The following is a 25130-nucleotide window of genomic DNA, read 5'->3' as shown; positions in this document are numbered from 1 at the left end:
CACCATGGAAATTCTTTTTTTTTTTTTTTTTTTTGCAGTTTTTGGCTAGGGCTGGGTTTGAACCCGTCACCTCCAGCATATGAGGCTGGCGCCCTACTCCTTTGAGCCACCCCCCAATGGAAATTCTTTATGGCCACTTCTTTACCCTACTTCCAGTAATATGTGGTACAAACAATTCTTGCCTTTTCAAAAGAGTGTGTCATGTAACTCAGGTTACTTATCAGTTTTCCTTCAGGGTTTATTGTTCCATATTTTGTGTTTCTGTTAAACTAAAAAGTAAAAGCTTCACGATCACCTCTTTTCCAAATAAACGATTTTTCTAGAACTATTGTTTCTCTCCAGTTATTCACATCTTTGTGTGGTTATATCTTTAAGAAAAATCGCTAAGAAAAGTTCCTTTGATGCCATTAGTGATAGTCTGGGAAACTGTAATCGTAGAAAAACACACATAATTTATAATCTCTGATCAAGAAAGTATTTTCTGTATGTTCACTTGTACTTCTCAAGCTGACTTTCATGCCCTCATCTCAAGCAAAATTTCTATCTCCAAGGTTACCAAAGAACTTTATCTTGTCAACACTAGGAGGTTAATATAACTAATGTCATGTAGAAGCAATCATGTACTAGAGTCTTCCCTAAATCTAAGTTCACTAAGTATACAAATTTGGACCTTAAAAAATACAATTTCATAAATATTTGGGGTTAACTATGCATACAAAAATTGCATATAGCAAATGTGTGATATTTTGTTGTTGTGTAACAAAAAGAAAATTATAGATTTTTTTTCTATTTTTGGTAAAATATGACTTAAGATCTCATTATTGTAGATAACTTGCTATATACAGATGAACAGTTCTAGAGTTCTTGGCCCTAAGAAGACACACCTACATAAATATAAAATTAAGAATTCTAAAAGGCACTTGGAAAATATGTCAAAATATTACAGTAGTGGAAGAAGTAAGCACTATCTGTAAGTTAGAGAAATCTTTCTGAGCATGATTTTGGAGACGGATTTTTTTTTTTTTTTTGAGGCAGAGTCTCACTTCATCACACTTGGTAGATTGCTGTGGCATTGGGGATGGATCTTTACACACAAGAAGCCTTTTGCCTGGAAAAGAAAGAAAAAGAACATGCATGCAGTGGTATAAATAAACTGCGTCATAAGTATACAGAAACATTTTGGAAAAGGGCACAAATGATACTGATTTAGTGCATTAATTTAATCTTCGAGAAGCAAAATGTTTTATCTCTTTCTAAGACCTTAATAGTTTTTCCCTTCTTCTCATCATGTAAATTAGGATATGGTATAAATAACTTTTCTATGCCTATGGAAATTGTTATACGCTTTCTAAGTTTGGAGTAGCTTTCAGCATGTTATTCTTTGTTTTTAGAATGTTGTGTAAGAAGTCTGATGGTTCCTTCCTGTGAAGATTTTTGCTGTCTTCACTTTCTTTGAGACATCCTTATGTCATCCTTTCTGTTATCATCACTTTCCTCAGTCATGTTGGTAAAGTCACTGTCACTAAACTACTCTGGCTAGAGCTCCAGGGTTTCTCAATGGCAGAAGTGTCATCATTTCCATGGGCAGTGATTGCTTCTATATTGCCTTGCACGTTTGATTCAAACTGCAATTCGAGAACTATCGCATTTTGCTTTTTTCTCTGGCTACCCTTTCATCTTTATTAGTCAATTTACTCTTTCAATTCTCCATAATTTATAAAAATGTCACCTGGGTTTGTTTCTGAGAAACAAGGCGGCACCACAGCTCACACTCTGTTGTGCACGCATGAACTGAATACCACCCTCAGTGACCAATGGTGGTATACACTGAAAAGTGTGACATGATGGGCCATTGATCTTCATCTGTTATCTACACAGTGACTTGTGCATTTAAGAGCTACCAGAAAGGCTGATACTTCACGTAATTACTCACTCTTAATACACCATGATAAACGCAATTTGAATTATGTGGTTAGAGACTGGTATTGTCGAACTAAACTGTCATAACTGACATTCAAGCATCTCAGTACTGTTCGAAAATATGAAGCCTCTAAAAATATTCAAAGAAACTGCATAGAAGACAGGAGGTTTGGGAGGAGAGGACACTTAAAGAGTGCTAGACCTTGGGTGGCGCTTGTGGCTCAAAGGAGTAAGGCACCAGCCCCATATGCCGGAGGTGGCAGGTTCAGGCCCAGCCCCAGCAAAGAACTACAAAAAAAAAGTGTTAGCCCTCTGCTGGGATTTTGGGTCACTGTTATAACCATTTCCAGGTACTCTTAGTAGCTCTTCTTCATACACAGAAATAACATCCCTTCATGGACCTAGCGTTATCCATTTTGCACAATGTTTTGATAAATTTCTGTCGTGAGTTTTTTGCCTGCCATTAAATGCAGGCTTGTGTGGAATATATTTTTAGTAATAAGTTTCCAATACTTTTAACCAATCAAAAATGTAACAAACTAAAATACTTATAATACTATCAACTACAAAAGTTACATCTTCTGTTAGATTGAACTACTTTAACTATGTGGTATATTTGTAACACTCAGACAAAACACAGATAAAAAACTACCTAATCATGATTGGACCCTGACATCACTTTCTACAGCTATTTCTGAGATTCTTCTCACAGCTGAGTTTCCTTCCTGATTTGTTGCTTTTAAGGGACTCCCAGCTATGTAAGGAGCTGCTAGACCACTTTAGAAAATATTTTGGTTGTTATTATTGCTATTGATTTAGGTCTTATGAGTTGATAGTCTTGAAACACCCAGAGAAAACTTATATCCTCTTCTATGAAGCTCTGCAAACTTTTTGAGTTTCACTCAAGGTAAAGTATTGCAAGACATTTGAGATCCAGAGCATTCCCATTCATTTTGGAAGACCAAGCCAAAAGCTAGAACACAAAAGCAAGAAAGAGAAACAGGCAGCTGCAATCTTGTCTGCTTGTCAATCACCAACAGCAATGATCCAACCTCCACAGGGAGTCCTGGGTCAGAGTTCTTAATGATTTTGAGTTGAGCATTAAGAAGACAAGTGATTCTATTTACTCATATGATATAAGATGAACTCAAAGTGTCAAGTCAGAATGTTGTGAAGAAAGGCACACATCAGGTCAATTATACTATAAATTTTGGAGTTTGTTCATTTATATTACTTAGAAATGGCATCTGGGATGGGAGGGACAAGAAAACTAAAAAGAAATAACTTTAAAGGGTAATGTTAAAATAAATGGGCTTTGATGTCTTCTTCACAAACAAATGAACATTTATGATATGACTTCCGTCACCCTGGACTCTATTTTTGTATCACTTTTAACTTGTACTGATATTTAATAGTTTTGTTTCCCTGATCCAAATCTTTAGACAGGTATAAAGAAAGAAAGGAGTAAAATGACAACGTTTGCCTAATCAATGGCCTGGAAACCCTCGCCTTGGCCAGGCTGTTAAATTTATGAAACACTTGATGTGTTTTATATTTCTATTCATAAAGTGCCGTGTCCTGTCATATTTTCTCATGCTTTCTAGCAATTTCTGGCCTTCCTGTATGTCTTTGTAGTTAATAAGCATTCATCTTTTTGCATACCTGAAAGAGGTGACACGTTAGCATTTCTCTAAATAAATTGTAACTGAGAATGTAAGGCAACATCATTTTTTTTTTCTTTTTCATTTCCTCATTGTAACAACACCTCAAAGATATCACTGTGGAAACTTTCCAGAGTCATTTTTTTTGAGAGGTGCTTTCTATTTTTAATTAAAACTTTCAATGGTTTTCAAAGGCTTTGTTTTATATATTTAATAAAACTGAGGCTGGTATCACTTTATATCTTTTCTAATCTTTTGTACAAACATATATATTATTTTAAAAATCAAGATGTTCTTTCTAATGCTTGTGGTTGACCAAGAAAATTCCTAGAGGCTCATCAAACAGTTCAGGATTTTCCTTTCCTTAATGTTAGTTATCCTTTTTTCATTATTGCAGAAATTAAATGAAGGGTTTTTTTTAATGTGTTTTCATTTTGACACCTGGCTATAAAGTTTACATTGTGAAATGAATGTGCCTTCTGAGATGGTTCTTAATGGATAATTGACATTAATGAAAAAACTAAAATATACCTCATGCACAATGACTTTTCAAATCCACTTTCCCATCTGGGGAGGGAACAGTGGGGAGAACCAGGGAATCATTCCCTGGAAATGCTGCTATCACACTCAGCGAGACCAGGTTTCAGTTTGGTTCTGTAAACACTAGTTTGTCAGTATCCCTGCACCAGGCCTTATAAACATTCTTGGGGATTGGAAGATAAGTAAGATATGAGATTTGGTAGAACTAGTTGGTAGATGACAAGGACCTGTGTGAGAAGTGCTTATAAGGGGAAGACCTGAAGATACACCCTACAGAAGCATACCTTTCTTGCCACAGAGAAACTGGTATTCTGATTTTTTTACTTCATTTTATTTTTTTATTTTTGAGACAGAGCCTAACTCTGTTGTCCCAGGCAAGACTGCCATGGTGTCAGCCTAGCTCACTGCGACCTCAAACTCCTAGATTCGAGTGATGCTCTTGCCTTAGGCTCCCAAGTAGCTGGGACTACAGCTGCCCACTGCTTGGCTAATTTTCTATTTTTAGTAGAGACAGAGTCTCACTCTTTCTCAAGCTGGTCTCAAACTCTTAAGCTCAAGCAATTCTCCCACCTTGGCCTCCCAGAGTGCTAGGATTATAGACGTGAGCCACCGTACGTGGCCTTATTCTGATTTTTTAAATTACAGATAGTTTCACCTATTCTAAAACTTCATATGAATAGAGCATAAAAGATGTACAATTGACCCTTGAAAAACAAGGGGGTTGGGATGCCAGGTCTCTGCACATTCACAAATTTAATGTAATAGCCTACTATTGACCAGAAACCTTAGTAATAGATAAACAGTTGATTAACACATATTTTATATGTTATCTGTATTATATGCTGTATTCTTACAATAATCTAGAGAAAAAAATGTTACTAAGAAAATCATAAAAAAGAGAAAATATATTTACTTTGTGTTAAATAGAAGTGGTTCATCATAAAGGTCTCTGTCCTTGTCCTCTCCTTGAGTGGATGGAGGAGGCAGCAGAGGGGGCTGTACTTGCTGTCTCAGGAGCAGCAGAGGGGGGCAGGTGAGTGAAGTGGAGGAGAGGCAGGTGACCACTCTGTGTGAACTTATTGAACCCAATCAGAATTTGTTTGATCTTTTCTTCTTTTTTCGGTGTTCTAAAATATTTCTGTAGGCTATCCATTTTTCTCCCAACATTTGCTTTAGCTTCGGTGCCTGTATCATAAAAGGCTCCATGTTATAAAAGAAGTCAGAAGCAGTCTGCAATAGCTGGGATCCCCATGCCAGGTTTTCTAATGTCAATGTGTTTTCTGCAACTGCTTCTGCTACATCTCTCCCATCACCTGGTCTGGTTTTGAACTGTTCCTCTCCGCCAAGTTGACTTCAGTTAGTTTCTCTTGAGTGGTGTCTATTAGGTCTTGAATTTCTCCAAACCCATATCTTATAAACCTTCATGCCCCCCACCTTCTACACCATATCCACAAGGTCTTTCATGATTTCCTTGATGGCCTTAGTGGTAAATTCTCTGAAGTCACATACAACATCTAGATACAGTTTTCTTCGGTGCAGGCATTGACCAATTTAGCCTTGGCAGATTTCTCAGATTTTGTTTAATAACAGCAATGGCATTTGAAATGCTTTCCTTCCATACTTTTTTGATGTTCCTATATTGTGGGTTCTTTTCCACACAATTGACAATACTTTTCGAAGAGTACCTTGTGTTATGACCCTTATAGGTTCTTACGACCTCCTGATCTACAAGCTGAAATTTTTAGGGGGGCAAGACCACTTTCAGACTTCGTTGTTTGACTCCTAGGGTTCTAGGTGGCCAGGGGTATTGTTCAATATTAAAATAATTTGAAAAGGCAGTCCCTTACTGTCAAGATACTTTATGTCTTCAGAGATAGACCACTGATGGAACTAATTCCAAACAAGGTTTCTCATTGTCCAGGCCTTCTTGTTGTGCAAGGAAAAGACAGCATTTTATATTTATCTTTTCCTTTCAAGGGTCAGAATTTAGCAGCTCTTCATAAGGACAGTGAGATCATAAACCAACTGCATGTCCACAATAGATTTATTCCACCCTTTTGTGTGGATGCTTGCTTCGTTGTCTGACAAAAAAAAATTTCCTTTGTTTTGTTTTTGTCCAAAATAGAGGATTTTCATGTGTATTATAAACTTATTCAGATGATGAGGTCATGGTACTCTACCAAGGGAAGCAGAAACTCTGTCTTAAATAAATAAATAAATAACAACCTTATCAGGCAGACAGCCATTTTTCTCAATGATTTTTTTAATGGTTTCTGAGAACTCATCTGCTGCCTCTTAGTTGGTAGATGTTTCTCTTGTTATCGTAACATTTTGTAAGTTAAGCCTCTTTCTAAAATTAGAAAAGCACAAGAACATTTGCACTGGAATATTTATCACAGCTCAGTTCACAATCGCTATGATGAGGAAATAACCCAAGTGCCCATTAACTCATGAATGGATAAACTATGGTATATGTATACCATATAATACTACACACATATTAAAATTAAAAGTGTGAATTGAATTCTTCCTCTGTCCCTTTGAAATATAAAATTATCTCCTATAACTCAAGAGTCTTTATTAAGGACCTGAAAGCCACCCCTTTGAAATACAGTCCTCAAAAACAATAGGGCCTCTGTCTTTCCATCTCTGATAATTGTGAGGTGGCAGACACAGCTGGCCTAATCATATTTATGCTGACTAACATTTTCTTTTGCACCATTTCACCAGAGATTCAGTCTGTCCACTTCCCTTCTGTTTATAGGATTTTACCACAAAGGCCATCAGGGAAATCATAAAAGACATTGTGGATATGGCATAGAAGGTGGGGACTTTACATATTTTGTATTTGCCTGGGTGGATTTGGAGAACATCCTCCTCACTTAAGTATCACAAGAATGGAAAAGCAAACATCCAATGTATTCAATACTAATTTGAAACTAGTAGATAAACAACTTCATACCCACATGAGAGAAAAACACAACTACATTCAAGTAGTGGGGGGAAGGGGAAGACAGGGAAAGGAGGGAGGGCATATGGGAGGGCGGTAAGCTCTCACCTAACAAGCACAATGTAGGGGTATACGGCACACCTCCTGGGTGAAGGGCTCAACTATAACTTGAAATTTACCCAACACATTCAAACAATGTAACCTAATCATTTGTATCTTTATAGTAATCTGAAATAATAAGTAAATAAATATATAAAAATAAAATTATCAAACCATCCCTTGCTGGCATTAAATTTTCTAACTTTAGATCCTTCACCATCTTTTGGCTTTAAATTGTCATATAATGACTTCGCTTTTTCTTGAGGCATGTTAGATTCCAAAGGTATGCCCCTCTCGTTCCTGCACCCACATAAAAGCTGCATTTTCAACATGAGATGAAAGGTCTGTTTCAACAAGTACAGGTGTTTGTGTCTGTAGGGACACAAAGCTGCAGGGACAGCTTCACAGATTTTCTTATTTTCATAATGGTCCTTATGTTGGCTTCATATTGTATTTAACTGGATGGATTTGGAGAATATCCTCCTGACTTGGCAGGCAGTGACAACGGCAGAACTTAATCTGTGGTACGTATCAAACAATTTGACTCTTTCTTGTCATATAATGACTTGTCTCTGCTCTGGGGAGCACTTTCGGTGTAACTGGTGATACATGTTTCACATGGGTCCCGTGGTGTTATTCAAGGTTTATGGTATTACACTGACATGGTGAAAATATGCAAGAACTGGGAGAGATCACATGCTACGGTGATATACAATTTACAGCAGAGACGGACTGCTCCTGCAGAGGTGAATAGTGTGGCATAGCCTTTTTCAGGAGATATTCTCAATGCTCCAGTTCACCGCAATAGCAACAGTAGGAGGCTACAAGGTCCTTACAGTAGGGTAGTAAGCACTATAGCCAATTTTATGCAGTGATGATCTGATTCTGAATGTTTACTTTTGTTTACATTCCTCTCAACTGCTACTGATGCCACGTGTGGCCTCTCAACCTTTGTGTAGTTTTGGTAAATGTAACATTAGATCAGATTTGTATATAGTATATGATACTATGTGATAAGATAGACCAGTAGCTATGTGTATTTTATGCTTTTATGACATACATAATTTTAAAAAATTTTGTTTTGATATTTCCAAGCTATGTGATTTGTGAGTTTTTTCAAGTTGTCACACATCTCCCCCTATTTTCCAATATATGTACCAATTAGTGGACCTGCACACTTTGAACCTGTATTATTCAAGTGTCAACTGTATTCTGTCTATTTGCACAGCATTCTGTTTTTTTTTTTTTTTCAAAATCAACTCTATTTATTTATTTATTTTTCTTTGTTTTTTTTTTTTATTGTTGGGGATTCATTGAGGGTACAATAAGCCAGGTTACACTGATTGCAATTGTTAGGTAAAGTCCCTCTTGCAATCATGTCTTGCCCCCATAAAGTGTGACACACAAGAAGGCCCCACCCCCCTCCCTCCATCCCTCTTTCTGCTCCCCCCCCATAACCATAATTGTCATTAATTGTCCTCATATCAAAATTGAGTACATAGGATTCATGCTTCTCCATTCTTGTGATGCTTTACCAAGAATAATGTCTTCCACATCCATCCAGGTTAATACAAAGGATGTAAAGTCTCCATTTTTTTTAATGGCTAAATAGTATTCCATGGTATACATATACCACAGCTTGTTAATCCATTCCTGGGTTGGTGGGCATTTAGGCTGTTTCCACATTTTGGCAATTGTAAATTGAGCTTCAATAAACAGTTTAGTACAAGTGTCCTTATGATAAAAGGATTTTTTTCCTTCTGGGTAGATGCCCAGTAATGGGATTGCAGGATCAAATGGGAGGTCTAGGTTGAGTGCTTTGAGGTTTCTCCATACTTCCTTCCAGAAAGTATGTTCCCTTCTCTCCACATCCACGCCAGCATCTGCAGTTTTGAGATTTTGTGATGTGGGCCATTCTCACTGTGGTTAGATGATATCTCAGGGTTGTTTTGATTTGCATTTCTCTAATATATAGAGATGATGAACATTTTTTCATGTGTTTGTTAGCCATTTGTCTGTCGTCTTTAGAGAAAGTTCTATTCATGTCTCTTGCCCCTTGATATACGGGATTGTTGGCTTTTTTCATGTGGATGAATTTGAGTTCTCTATAGATCCTAGTTATCAAGCTTTTGTCTGATTGAAAATATGCAAATATCCTTTCCCATTGTGTGGGTTGTCTCTTTGCTTTGGTTATTGTCTCCTTAGCCGTACAGAAGCTTTTCAGTTTAATGAAGTCCCACTTGTTTATTTTTGTTGTTGTTGCAATTGCCATGGCGGTCTTCTTCATGAAGTCTTTCCCCAGGCCAATATCTTCCAGTGTTTTTCTTATGCTTTCTTGGAGGATTTTTATTGTTTCATGCCTTAAATTTAAGTCCTTTATCCATCTTGAATCAATTTTTGTGAGTGGGGAAAGGTGTGGGTCCAGTTGCAGTCTTTTACATGTAGACATCCAGTTCTCCCAACACCATTTATTGAATAGGGAGTCTTTCCCCCAAGGTATGTTCTTGTTTGGTTTATCAAAGATTAGGTGGTTGTAAAATGTTAGTTTCATTTCTTGGTTTTCAATTTGATTCCAAGTGTCTATGTCTCTGTTTTTGTGCCAGTACCATGCTGTCTTGAGCACTATGGCTTTGTAGTACAGACTAAAATCTGGTATGCTGATGCCCCCAGCTTTATTTTTGTTACAGAGAACAGCCTTAGCTATTGGGGTTTTTTCCGGTTCCATGCAAAACGCAGAATCATTTTTTCCAAAACTTGAAAGTACGATGTTGGTATTTTGATAGGAATAGCATTGAATAGGTAGATTGCTTTGGGAAGTATAGACATTTTAACAATATTGATTCTTCCTGTCCATGAGCATGGTATGTTCTTCCATTTGTTAATATCCTCTGCTATTTCCTTTCTGAGGATTTCATAGTTTTCTTGAGAGAGGTCCTTCACCTCCTTCTTTAGGTATATTCCTAGGTATTTCATTTTTTTGAAACTATGGTGAAGGGAGTTGTGTCCTTAATTAGCTTCTCATCTTGACTGTTATTGGTGTACACAAAGGCTACTGACTTGTGGACATTGATTTTATATCCTGAAACATTACTGTATTTTTTGATGACTTCTAAGAGTCTTGTGGTTGAGTCTTTGGGGTTCTCTAAGTATAAAATCATGTCATCCGCAAAGAGGGAGAGTTTGACCTCCTCTGCTCCCATTTGGATTCCCTTTATTTCCTTGTCTTGCCTAATTGTATTGGCTAGAACTTCCAGCACTACGTTGAATAGTAAAGGTGACAGAGGACAACCTTGTCTGGTTCCAGTTCTAAGAGGGAAAGATTTGAGTTTTACTCCATTCAGTAAAATATTGGCTATGGGTTTGTCATAGATAGCTTCAATCAGTTTTAGAAATGTGCCACCTATGCCTATACTCTTCAGTGTTCTGATTAGAAAAGGATGCTGGATTTTATCAAATGCTTTTTCTGCATCTATTCAGAGGATCATGTGATCATTATTTTTGCCTCTGTTAATATGGTGGATAACGTTTATAGACTTGCGTATTTTAAACCAGCCTTGCATCCCTGGGATGAAGCCTACTTGATCATGATGAATGACTTTTTTGATGATAAGCTGTAATCTATTGACTAGGATTTTGTTGAGAATTTTTGCGTCTATGTTCATGAGTGAGATTGGTCTGAAATTCTCCTTTTTGTTTGGGTCTTTTCCTGGTTTTGGTATCAGGGTGATGTTTGCTTCATAGAATGTGTTGGGGAAGATTCCTTCTTCCTCAAATTTTTGGAATAATTTCTGCAGTACAGGAATAGGCTCTTCCTTGAAGGTTTGATAGAATTCTGGATTGAAGCCACCTGGACCAGGGAATTTTTTGTTGGAAGATTTTTTATTGTTTCTTTGATCTCAGTGCTTGAAATTGGTCTGTTCAGGAGGTCTATTTCTTCCTGGCTGAGTCTAGGGAGAGGGTGTGATTCCAAATATTGATCCATTTCTTTCACATTGTCAAATTTCTAGGCATAGAGTTTCTGGTAGTATTCAGAGATGATCTCTTGTATCTCTGTGGCATCAGTTGTTATTTCCCCTTTATCATTTCTGATTGAGGTTACTAGAGATTTTACTTTTCTATTCCTCGTTAGTCTGGCCAATGGTTTATCTATTTTATTTATTTTTTCAGAAAACCAACTCCTTGTTTCATTAATTTTCTGAATGATTCTTTTGTTTTCAATTTCATTGATCTCTGATTTGATTTTGGATATTTCTTTTCTTCTACTGAGTTTAGGCTTAGATTGTTCTTCTTTTTCCAATTCCATAAGATCTCTTGTGAGATTGTTGATGTGCTCTCTTTCTGTTTTTCGAATGTAGGCATCTAAAGCGATGAATTTTCCTCTCAAAACTGCTTTTGCAGTATCCCACAGGTTTTGGTAGCTTGTGTCTTCATTGTTGTTATGCTCAAGGAAGTTAATGATTTCCTGTTTTATTTCTTCCTTCACCCATCTGTTATTCAATAGAAGATTGTTTAATTTCCATGCCTTTGGGTGGGGTCGAGCATTTTTGTTAGAGTTGAGTTCCACCTTTAGTGCCTTATGGTCTGAGAAGATACAAGGTAAAATTTCAATTCTTTTGATTCTGTTGATATTTGTTTTGTGTCCCAGGATATGATCAATTTTGGAGAATGTTCCATGGGGTGATGAGAAGAATGTATATTCTTTATCTTTGGGATGGAGTGTTCTATATGCGTCTATCAAGCACAGTTGTTCTAGGTTCTCATTTAAATCTCTTATATCCTTGTTTAATTTCTGTTTAGAGGATCTGTCCAGCTCTGTAAGAGGAGTGTTAAGGTCCCCTGTTATTATGGTATTATCATATTGCTCAGACTGAGTAAGGTCTGCTTCAAGAATCTGGGAGCATTTAAATTGGGTGCATAAATATTTAGAATTGAAATGTCTTCTTGTTGTATTTTTCCGTTGACCAATATAAAGTGACCATCTTTGTCTTTTTTCACTTTAGTTGCTTTAAATCCACATGTATCTGAAAATAAGATTGCAACTCTTCTTTTCTTCTGAATTCCATTTGCCTGAAAAATTGTCTTCCAACCCTTGACTCGGAGTTTGAATTTGTCTTTTGAAGCCAGGTGTGTTTCTTGCAGACAGCAAATGGATGGCTTGTGTTTTTTAATCCAGTCAACCAATCTATGTCTCTTCAGTGGGGAATTCAAGCCATTAACATTTATTGAGATAATTGATAAGTGTGGTAGTATTCTATTCATCTTATTTTGTGAGAGTCCATTGCTTAGTTTTATCTTTTGCATCAGTGTGGAGGTTAGGTTCTGTCCTTTAATTTCTGAGTTCTTACTTTGCTGCTGATCCATTGTGGTGGTCAGTGTGCAGAACAGGTTGAAGTAGTTCCTGTAGAGCTGGTCTTGTTGTGGCGAATTTCCTTAATGTTTGTATATCCGTAAATGATTTGATTTCTCCGTCAATTTTGAAGCTTAGCTTAGCAGGGTACAGAATTCTGGGCTGGAAATTGTTCTGTTTAAGTAGATTAAAGGTAGATTACCATTGTCTTCTTGCTTGGAAAGTTTCATTAGAGACGTCTGCGGTCACTCTGATGGATTTGCCCCTGTAGGTCAACTGGCGCTCACTCCTGGCAGCTTGCAGAATCTTTTCTTTTGTCTTGACTTTGGACAGGTTCATCACAATGTGTCTTGGAGAAGCTCGGTTAGAGTTGAGGTGACCTAGGGTCCGATAGCCCTCTGAAAGCAGTGTGTCAGAATCTTTGGGAAATTTTGTTTTATAATATTCTCTAGTATGGCTTCCATTCCTTTGGGGCATTCTTCTTCCCCTTCTGGATTTCCTATAACTTGTATGTCGGAACGTTTCATAAAGTCCCATAATTCTGACAGTGAACGTTCTGCTTTCTCTCTCTTCTTTTCTGCCTCTTTTACTGTCTGAGTTATCTCAAGAACTTTGTCTTCTACCTCTGAAATTCTTTCTTCTGCATGGTCGAACCTGTTGCTGATACTTTCCATTGCATCTTTAAGTTCCCTAATTGACTGTTTCAGTTCCTTCAGCTCTGCCATATCCTTTTTATATTCTTCATATCATTCATCTCTTATTTGATTCTGTTTTTGAATTTCCTTTTGGTTATTTTCCACTTTATTAGCAGTTTCCTTCATTGTTTCCATCATTTCTTTCATTGTTTTCAACATGTGTATTCTAAATTCCCTTTCTGTCATTCCTAACATTTCTGTATAGGTGGAATCCTCTGCAGTAGCTACCTCATGGTCCTTTGGTGGCGTTGTTCTGGACTGGTTCTTCATGTTGCCTGGAGTTTTCTGCTGATTCTTCCTCATGAGTGATTTCTTTTATCTGTTTCCTTGCCCTAATTTTCCTTTCACTTCCTCTTGCCCTTTAAGTTCTCATGCCTTTGGAAGTCGCGGGTGGGATTAGACGGATTGAACACATGCGACCACTTGCTGGTTTTCCACCGTTTTAGTCCTCGTCTTGGGGTCCAGATGTCTCTCGCTGACTCCCTATATCCTCTCAGGGGTGATGATAGGCATATCCCACCAGCCAGAGATGCCTGGATTCCTATCTCCCCAGACTCACAGTGCCCAGATGCAAGGAAGCTGTTACTCGGCTGCCCTCTTGCTCCGCCTCCACAGCATTCTGTTTTGTAGTTGATTCATCTTGTCATTTGTGTTAACATTTGATTCCTTTTCATTGCTGAGTAGGATACCCCACTACATGATTATACCACAGCTTGTGTGTCCATTTTTCTGCTGCTGGCTATTTAGGTTGTTTCCCACATGAGCCTGAGAAACAACTCTTAGTACCTAATTACCCTGCCCAAACCTTTGCACTAAGCAAGGATGAAAGTGTAGGATGGCTTCAAGAAGCATACGGCAAGGTTCCTTGGATGACCCCAGCCACCGCTAAAATGCCTGCTGGAGTAATCTTAGTGTAGCCAGGATAACTTGACCTCTCTTTCTTCAAGCACATACTAAAATGAAAAATACAAATTCTTCCTCTTTCCCTTTGAAATATAAAAGTATCTCCTATAACTCAAGAGTCTTTCTTAAGGACCTGAAAGCCACCCCTTTGAAATGTAATCGTCAAAAAGGATAGAGCCTCTGTCTTTCCATCTCTGTAGGAGGATAGAGCCGTACCTTTGATAACTGTGAGCTAACAGACACAGGTGGCCTAATCACATTTGTTCTGACTAACCTTTTGCAACATTTCACGGGAGACCCAGGCTGTCCCCTCCCCTTCTCCTTCAGTCTTCCTTTAAAACGTCTCCTTACCTCTGTGTAAACTGGGATAGAGCTAAGATCTTTTCTGCTACTGACGATGATTACTGGAAAACAATCTTTTTCAGGGCTTGACTAATGTCTAGCTTTGTTTAACTTTGTCAAGGCTATTCTGAATAAAGTAGCAACAGACCTTTCATAACATGTATGTATGTTTTAATCTGGGGGTGAGGAATACCTGAAAATGGAACTTCCAAGTCATGAAATAGATGTCTGTTTAATTCTCTGTGAAACTCCCAGTCTGATTTCCAAAGCGATTGTGCTGTTTCACACTTAACTTGGGAGTGCTGGAGAGTTCAGGTTGGTCCACAGCCTATTTGACATTTTGTGTGGTCAGTCTTTTAAATGTGAGCTATTGTAATGATACGTAGTGCTATCACATTATGACATCAAATTTTCACTTTTCTCCTAACTGATTTTTAGTATTTTATGTGCTTATTGACCCTTCCTCTATCTTTTTTTGGAAAGTGTCCATTCAAATCTTTTACACCTTTTCACAGGCTGTGTATCTCTTTTTGTTGTTGTTATTGAGCTCTAGAAGTTCTTTACATAGACTATATAGAATCCTTTTGTTGGCTGTATCTATCACAAACATTTTCTTTCAGACTGTGGTTTATCTATTTTCTTCATGGTATCTTTTGATAAAAACACATTTTTAATTTTAATAACATGAATTTTATCATTTTTTTCTTTCATAATTAGTTTTGAGCTAGGAGGATTACTTGGACTCAGGAGTTCAAGACCAGACTGAGGAGCAAGACCCCATCTCTACTAAAAATAGAAAAATTTGCCAGGCATAGTGGCAGGTGCCTGTAGTTTCAGCTACCTGGGAAGCTGAGGGAGGAGGATCTCTTGAGCCCAAGAGTTTAAGGTTGCTGTGACCTAGGATGATGCCATAGCCATCTACCCAGTGTGACACAGTGAGATTCTGTCTCGAAACTTGGTTAACGGTCTGTGAAGCTAGTGAATGATGCCCCATGATCATATCAATGTACACAGCTATGATTTTTTTTTTTTTTTTTTTGTAGTTTTTGGCCGGGGCTGGGTTTCAACCCATCACCTCTGGCATATGGGGCTGGCATGCACAGCTATAATTTAATTAAAAAAAAAAAAAGAGTAACCTATATTACTGTCCAGATAGTATATAATTTTAACTTCTGCATTTAGGTCTATTATCAAATTGAAATTATTGTGTTTGTGTGTTGTATAAGCCAAGGTTTTTTATATTCCTAGCATTATAAGTTGGAAATATTTTGTTTTTCCAAATAATTGCATTAGTGTCATGATTGAAAAACTGTTGACCGTTCAAGTATGGGGTCATTTCAGATGTGGCATTGTGATCCAATGATCTATATGTTTAATTGCCTTTTAAACAACATCATACTATGTTGGTTACTGCAGTTTTATACAAAGAGTTGAAATCAGATTACATAAGTCTTCCATATTTGTTCTTTGTCAAGATGATTTTTGTAAACAGTTGTTTGCCTTTCTATATAAACTTAAAAATTAATTTATGATTGTCAACAAAACATTGGTTGGAATTTTACAGGGAAAAGTGGGCATCCTAACAATAGTGAAGTTTCTAATCTGTATACATGTTGTCTCTCTTCATTTATTCAGGTCTTCTTAATTTTTTCTTCGTAATCATTTATAACATTTAACATAGGAATCTTGCACATTATATATAATATATAAAATTTTCCCTATGTATTCGATTTTATAAATTCTATTGTATTTAAATTAAATTTTATTTTTCAATCATTTATTGCTAGTGTGTAAAATGTAATGATTTTTATAATGACCTTGTATATTGCAGTATTGCCAAATTCATTGAATATTTGTCATATATTTTGTAGGTACTATCAGATTTTCTATGAACTTTATCTTGTCCTCTGGATAAATATAGTTTCACTTCTTGGTTTCTAACCTGTATGTCCTTCAGTGTTTTTCTTCTTCTCTGACTGCTTTGAAGTGAACCTTTTGTACAAAGGTGAAAACAAACATCTCTACTGGGTTCCCACCAGCATGGTGAAAAGCATTCAGACTTTTACCATAAAGTACGTTGGCTAAAGAGTTTGCTTAGATGTTCTTGTCAAGTGGAGGAAATTTGAATCTATTTCTAGTTTGTGAATGTTTTTAATGGGGAATTATTTTGCATTTTATCAAATGCTTTTTCTGCATCTCTTGAGATGATTGTATGATTAACTGACTTTTTAATGTTCAACCACTTTAAAATTTTTGAAATAAATCCCATTTAATCATGTTACATTATTCTTTTTATATATTGCTGAAGTTAATTCGCTAATAGTCTAAAGATAATTAGTTGAGATCTTTCAGCTTTGACTTGTTAGAACACAGATTTTTCCCCTGTCCAGTGTTATTTCTGGGGGTTGTTCCTCCTCATGCTACATTGATTCTTTCCCAACCTGGGTAGGTTATTCTCACAGGTATGCGGGTTATCACTCAGGCACAGATGAAAGGGGATACCACAGTAAACTTCTGGCCCTCTCCCCTATGCAGCTCCCTCCTCTTTGCTATTTTGTTATTGAATATTCTGGCCTGAATTCCAAACCTGGCATTACTGGCATCTGTTTTGGTTCCTTTTCCCTGTCCTGTGGTTGGAAACCTTCCCCCAAAATGAACTAATGATTTTGCTTCCTTACTTTTAAAGGTCACTATCCAGCAGGGTCTATAAACAGATGTTTGAAAATCATTGTATTATATGTTGTTATTCATTTTTTTTCTTTTTTTTTTTGTAGAGACAGAGTCTCACTTTATAGCCCTTGGTAGAGTGCCGTGGCGTCACACAGCTCACAGCAACCTCCAACTCCTGGGCTTAAGCGATTCTCTTGCCTCAGCCTCCCAAGTAGCTGGGACTACAGGCGCCCGCCACAACGCCCGGCTATTCTCTGGTTGCAGTTTGGCCGGGGCCGGGCTTGAACCCATCACCCTCGGTATATGGGGCCGGCGCCCTACTGACTGAGCCACAGGCGCCACCCCGTTGTTATTCATTTTTATAGTTATTATAACAATAAGGAGTTTTAAGTCTCTGTAATTCCCATCAGAGAAGTCACCTATAATGTGATTTTGTAATTGTTTGTAGTACAATTGTTACATACAATATGTTACCCATCAGGGATACTAAGGGAAATCATTAATTCATTTGTATAGGGGCATTTGTTTTTGCCTAAGCTTGCAAATTCAAATGTTTTTAGGTACCTGACATGAAGGAAAAATGTGCAAATTATCAAGGTATGAGAATGTGATTGAAGTATGGTTAAGCTAGACAGTGCATCCATCAACAAAATGGTCTTTCTAGAATGGTTTATCCCACTATTAAAACAAAAACATCAATTATAACAACTACATCAGCAGCAATGATAACAAAACCTCCCTCATTCATAGCTACTAATTTAGGAGCAAAATACAATTAATAATTTCAGAAATAAGTAGTATCAAAATGATTCCATGATATTCAAATTTAAGTTTGATCTGGATTCAGTTAACTTTTCTCTAATATTCTATTATAAACTTCTTTAGATTTTGAGCCTGAGAAATACTGACCTACCTGGGACTCCGGAGAATGGCTCTCCTGCCTGACATCCTTGGCATGTACTGTTTCCTTTGATGGGACCACTATCTTTTCTACATCTGTACTTCATCTTAAAGTCTGCACTCTCTGAGTACTGAGTACTGATATTCCCAATAATTTGTTTTTATTATTAAATCATAGCTGTGTACATTAATGCAGTCGTGGGGTACAATGTGCTGGTTTTATATACAATTTGAAAAATTTTCATCAAACTGGTTAACATAGCCTTCATGACATTTTCTTAGTTATTGTGTTAAGACATTTATATTCTACATTTACTAAGTTTCACGTGTACCCTTATAAGATGCACCCTAGGTGCTATTCCACCAATTACCCTCCCTCCACTCACCTTCTGCCCTTTCTCCCCTCCTTTTCTCCTTCCCCCATATTCTTGGGCTATAATTGGGTTATACCTTTCATATGAAAGCTATGAATTAGTTTCATATTAGGGCTGAGTACATTGGATAGTTTTTCTTCCATTCTTGAGCTATTTCACTAAGAAGAATATGTTCCAGCTCCACCCATGTAAACATGAAAGAGGTAAAGTCTCCATCTTTCTTTAAGGCTTCATAATATTCCATGGTGTACATATACCAAAATTTATTGATTCATTTGTGTGTTGATGGGCACTTGGGCTTCTTCCACGACTTAGCAATTATGAATTGGGCTGCAATAAACATTCTGGTACAAATATCTTTGTTATAGTGTGTTTTTTGGTCTTCTGGATATATACCTAGTAGAGGAATTGTAGGATGGAATGGCAGGTCTATTTTTAGTTCTCTAAGTGTTCTCCAAGTATCTTTCCAAAAGGACCGTATTAGTTTGCATTCCCACCAGCAATGTAGAAGTGTTCCCTTTTCTCCACATCTATGCCAACATCTCTGATTTTGGGATTTTGTGACATGGGCTAATCTTACTGGAGTTAGATGATATCTCAAAGAAGTTTTGATTTGCTTTCTCTGATGGTTAAGGATGATGAGCATTTTTTCGTATATCTGTAGGCCGTGAGACTGTCTTCTTCAGAGAAATTTCTCTTCAAGTCCCTTACCCACCCTGAGATTTTGTTCCAAGAATTCCCAGGTACAATTAAGGGTCCTTTCATCTGTTTTACCACCATACCATGTAGCTTTATCCTTGTTACCAAAGCCTATTTTATTATAATTTCTGTTCCACAAAATAGTCCCATGACCTGCATTCCTCAAAGACAGAGACCACACTTTTTCTCCTCTGAACACACAGTGCCTAATACTTCATTTATCAGAAAAGCAATTAGTCAATGTGTACTGCAAAAATGAATGAATGAACGAACAAATCAGTCCATTTTATTGCTGACCCTATTGCTAGTAGTTTCTTTGTGCCTTCTGGGAAAATAAAACTGAAAGAGTCATTCAATTACTATTTAATAAAATATATCCCAAAAGACCTTGAAATGCTGATGCTATACTGAGAATGAAATGAATTGGAGAAAGTTCTATTTCCTAGCATGCCCTGCCTTGAGGAATGTATGCTTTAATTCTCTTAGCCTTGAAGGGAATACACATTATGAAAAAATCAAAGGTTTCAGCATATGTCTCCAACCTTCCTCATTACTTTATATGTCTAATTTATATTCCCTACATCACAGAGTGTATGCAGTGAGTTGGCTCTCACCCCATCTCCAAAGATCTGCAAACATTCTAATTCTTACCCTTGTAAATGTGAAAAAGTTCTTTGCAGAGGTAATGAACTTAAAGATCTTGAGGTGTGATCATCATGGATTATCCAGTGGGTCCTAAATCCAATGACAAGAGTCATATAAGAGACAGAAGAGAAGAAGTCACAGACATGAAGAAAAGTGTCATGTGAAGACAGACAGAGATTGGCACTGTGCTGCCAAGGAATGCTGGAAGAGTCAAGAAAAATTCTTTCCCAGGAAATGAATACAGGATATCATCCTGAAAATGAGGTAGAGATTAAAAAAAGAAAGGCCAAGATTAAAAAACAGAAACCTCTGCCACATTCTTCATGTGCAAATATAAAACAGTGTATCCCTCCTCTATGGTCTCCCTCTCCTTATATGTAACCTAAAAACACGTAAGTGATAACATCTAAGTTGCCCTCATGATAAAGATAATAAGTTCACCCTCAAATGAAACCTAAACAATGGTTACCACAATTTAAATTGCAATCTTAATTTCTCTATTTTTAATAACAAATGGATCCATATTTTATCTTATAGTCTGTCATGTAGACATAAGATATTAGATTCCTTCCCAGCTCCCTCCTTTCCATGTGTGCTCGCATCATCTCATTCAAATGAACAAGCAACAAGCATATCTCAAATTGTAAATATTTTAAATATTCATTAATCCGGTATGAAGCTGTTTCCATAAGTTAACTTTTTTCCAAGGAAATAGATGTCTACAAATAGCAGAGAAAATTATATAATTTAATTCTGTTTGCTGAACACTTTTAGGGACTGAGTGCCCAGATCACTGTTCATGGTACAATGATAAAACAGTGCCTGGAGGGGAACTTTCCATCTCCTGCAAAAAGTATTACTAGTAACACCAGTAAACAAGAGATATATTAAAGGCCAGAGATTGCACACACACGCAGGCATTTCTGTTCACAGAAATGGAATATTCTGTTCACAGAATATTTCTGTTCACAGAAATAGGAATATTCGTCATAATGACACATTTCTTTTTGCTTTTTAAATTATTACCTTTTAGACTAGAACTAAAACTGGCTATCAGTAATAAATAAATTGACTACAAATCTAATGTTTACTGTTTGTGTATCTTTGTGTATAAGTATATATATGTACCAAAATATTGTGACTCTGGCCTTTCAGAACTCATAATGAGAAATAAGAGGCAATAAATAAATACTTGAGGGACTTTAAAATTATGTTCATCTGATTTTAAAGTATGTGGTTTTTTGTCTATACCAAATAAGTATAGAACCACAGGCTGCTAGTTTAAAACAACAACAACAACAAAACTCAAAACTATGATTTGGAAGAAAAGTTAAAACTAAATCCTGTAGATTTAACCAGTAAGAGAGAAAATTGGTTTTTCAATGTTATTGTTAATCAGAATCACCCAGCAATTAGGTCAAAAAGATTACGAAAAACCAACTGCAGGATTTCTAAAGTCTGGGAAGGCTCAAGAACTTGTGTTTCTATCAAGTTACCAGAGGAAGCTGGTAATTCTGGTCTGGATACTTTCTTGGAGAACCACTCACAATGGTCTCAGAGAAAAGCTGTACACTTTTGAGCATGTTTGAGCCCCTAAAATGTCAATACGGTAGTGGCTTTAACTTGGACATGGTATCCAAAATGTGATGTAAGAGCAAGCCTTGCCTGTTTGCAGGGTGGAGTTTAGATTGTGGGTAGCTCTCTGTCTCCACCAAGAGTCAAGTGAGGAGCTGAGGTTGGACTGAATCTGTAACGGGGGGGAGGGTGGTGGTGGTGAGGGGTGCAGACTCGACATCCAGCTCAGAGGTCAGGGGAGAGGACATGTGTGAGGCAAGTTTAGGTGCTTCAAAGGTAATACTCCTCCAGGGCAGAGATGGTGTGGCACATATGAAGGGCAGAAATACTACCAAAACATAAAGCTAAAGTTCACTGTAAGAACAAACAACAGGGGTAAATTCATTCTGCAATTTGAAAGCATCAGACCTTCATCAGAAGCATAACCTCCAAATATCTTTTCCTATTCTGAAGGCTGTCTGTTTGCACTATTTACTGTGCTCTTGGCTGTACAGAAGCTTTTTAGTTTGATCAGATCCCAGTAATATGATACTTTACATCTTTTATGTTTACCTGGATGGAGCCAGAACATGTTCTTCTTAGTAAAGTATCTCAAGAATAGAAAAAAAGTATCCAATGTACTCAATACTAATATGAAATCAGGATATAATCACCTACACATTCATAGGAATGGTAAAACGTAAGTACAGTCCAGAGAGGAAGGAAGAGGAGGGGGGGAGGGAGGAGGCTGGGAGGAGGGAGGGTTTTTTGGGGGGATCCAACCTAATGTGCATAATTCAATGATACATTTCTATATTAAGAATAGAGAATGTTTTTTTGCCACAACAAATAAGTAAGCAAGGAGATAGTTATGTTAATCAGCTAGATATAAGTATTCCACATTGTATATCAAATCCGTACATTGGACCCCATAAATGCATTAATGTACACAGTTATGATTTAATAAAGAATTTTTAAAAAATTGAAAGCATAACGTCTCTTCAAGGAATACTCACAAGGGGCTTAACTTTCAAGGGTTTATCTTGATTTCTGGTGGGAAGAAGTTAGGGCCTGAGGTTAGAAGGTAGGTCCCCAAATCAGTATTTATGCTCCTGATCAATTCAGTCATCTAGGGCAAGTTGCTTGATCTCGGCAATCTTTCAGTGATAAATGAAAACCCATTGTCAAAGATAATTTATGGATTGAAGAAACAATTACATGGATATACTTTTGAAGGTTCATCATGAGTAACTATAATTTTATTTTAACATTGAGATATTTTGCTATATGGGTATTTTGAAATATCAGGGGTTAGAGTAAGTAACTATAGTTACAATGACAAGGTGAGTATGTGAGTTCTTCCTTGCTCTTTAATGATGAGAAGAGAAAAAATTAAGGATAGACATTTTGTAGTTTATTTTTTCCCCATTCCCAATTTTCATCAGGAGCCAATACCATCCTTTAGTGGAGTAATAAAAAGAAAATCAACATGACATTCACAATTTACTAGGCAAGCTAAAGTACCTTCCTAGGGGCCTTTAATACTGTCATTCACTTCATCTATTTCAAAATCAAATTGAAGGCCTAAGGGAAAATCTCCCTAAAGGATTAACATTTTTCATGTTGCAGATATGTATAATGCAATAATTCTTAAAGTAGAGACTTTTTTTCTTGAGTGTCGTAAAAAGGGGAAGAGGGTAAAATGGTGAATTGAAATGAGCCTGAAAAGTCCCACATTCGGCATCTTCCAATTGACATTTTCTAACGTCTGTTTACAATAGTTTTTAAACCATTACTGCAAAATAATTGTTCTCTTTTGTATGGTGGTACTGCTTCATTTATTGATTCTCATCTTGTTAGTGACAGTTGGAAAAAGGTTATAAAACAGGTGTTTTGTAGTTGTTATTTTTTTTATTTGAATGAGTCACACAGAGTTGTACCCACAAAAGTTGTTTGATAGGTACCTGCCAAAACCACGTGACCGGCAATAGTGGCAGACAGTGAATAAATGCTCTGTACTATTTCATTCAATTCTTTGTAAGGTTTTTAACCAAATAAAAGGGCCCTTTGAATGACTGCCATTCATATTATTCAGAGAGCAAGGTAGTATTCTTGTTTAAAAAATATTTAAAAACTAGTTACTAGTTGCTGACCATGTTGGAGCATCTGACAGTAACAGAGAGAGGATGGGAGGCTGCTGTTTGTTTGTTTGTTGTTGTTTGTTTTGTTTTGTTTCCATTCTATATGTGCCCAAAATAGATCTTCGAAGAAAGTTCCCATTTCTGTCTAGGCAAGGTGGCATAAAATGGGAACTTCTGGCTCACACCTGAAGCATCAAAGAGGCTGAAGGAGGAGGATCCTTTGAGCTCAGGGGTTTGAGACCAGCCCGAGCTAGAGTGAGACTCCATCTGTACTGAAAATAGAAAAATTAACTGGGCATTGTGGTGGACACCTGTAGACCCAGCTAAGTGAGAGGCTGAGACTGGAGGATCGCTTGAACCCAGGAGTTTGAGGTTGCCGTGAGCCAGGCTGAGGTCACTGCACTCTAGCCTGGGTAACAGAATGAGACTTGACTCAAAAAATGAAAATTAAAATTAAAAAGAAATCTCCCATGTCTGAAATGTTAGGAGCCACACAGGGCACAGAACATGCACAGATCCTACCCTTGAGATGCTTATAGATATTACAGAATTCTCTTGGTTAACTCATGTGTACATATCATATAATACTATGTTTAGGACAAAGATGTATGTGTGTCCAGCTTGGGCATTTTATTGAGTGCTATTCTCACTGGATGGAAAGAAGAGAACAACATATATGTTTTAAATACAAAGTATACTTTTCAGCCTTTTTTCAGTTAATTTTGTACGTGCTGCCTAATTTGTATTGTACTCCTGCAGATGCATTTACCACACCCTTCTCTAGAGAGGGTGTGGTCTAAAAATAGCTCCTCCCCTCTTACCTGTGTTGTCTTCCTCCTGTCCTCCCAGATCAAACTCTCTTCTCGTCTCAACAATCAAAATTCTAAATTCCATTTAGCATACTTATTCTTGCTCGCATTTAGGTGTTAAAAATTAAAAAAAAAATAATTAAATGATAGAAAGGATTCATAAGGAGAGGCAGCCCCCTTGCCCGTCCATCTGTCCATCTAGCCCAGCTCCTCAGAGAGGCAGCCAATTTTTATTTTTGAACACTCAATAATTATTAATTTTAGCATATTTGAGGCATTTCTTCCCTCATTTGTTCACACAAGAATATTACAAGAGTCACAATTACATGGCTGTTATCAGGCTAGGTACTAATGGCTTGCACTTGAAATAGAGCACAGGCAGATGGTGGCTACATGCACAGAGCTCTCCTTTTAAAGCTGCCCACCTGAAGGGACAGATCTTCCCCCCCAGTCCATTGGGAAATGTTACTTTTGAATGGTGCAGCACCAGAAAAATAAAATTAAAAACACAAAGCACATTGAACAAAGAGAACGTCTTTGTCAACCTGCTGTGCAAGTTTTTGAACCGTTATTGTCCATATTTTTCATCAGGGACAGGCAACCTGAAATTTCCTTACTGTAAAAGTAAGACTGTGTTTGAGAAACATTTGTATAGGTTTTGAGATACAAACGTGAGAGGGCCGATTTCCCTCTAATTCCTCATACCTATTAGGATAGAGGATAAGTCATTGAGTACTAACTTCATTACACACCACTCACACACACTTGCATGCGGACTGTGCACATATACAGCGGAATCCTGTAAGGTGACCCCCCAAAGGACTGTAAGAAACCGGTCAACATATGCAGGTGGTCAACATTAGGAACTGGGCCTAAAGCAC

Source organism: Nycticebus coucang, chromosome 7, assembly GCF_027406575.1.
Source record: "Nycticebus coucang isolate mNycCou1 chromosome 7, mNycCou1.pri, whole genome shotgun sequence".
Classification (NCBI taxonomy): Eukaryota; Metazoa; Chordata; class Mammalia; order Primates; family Lorisidae; genus Nycticebus; species Nycticebus coucang.
This window is presented reverse-complemented; position numbering follows the sequence as displayed.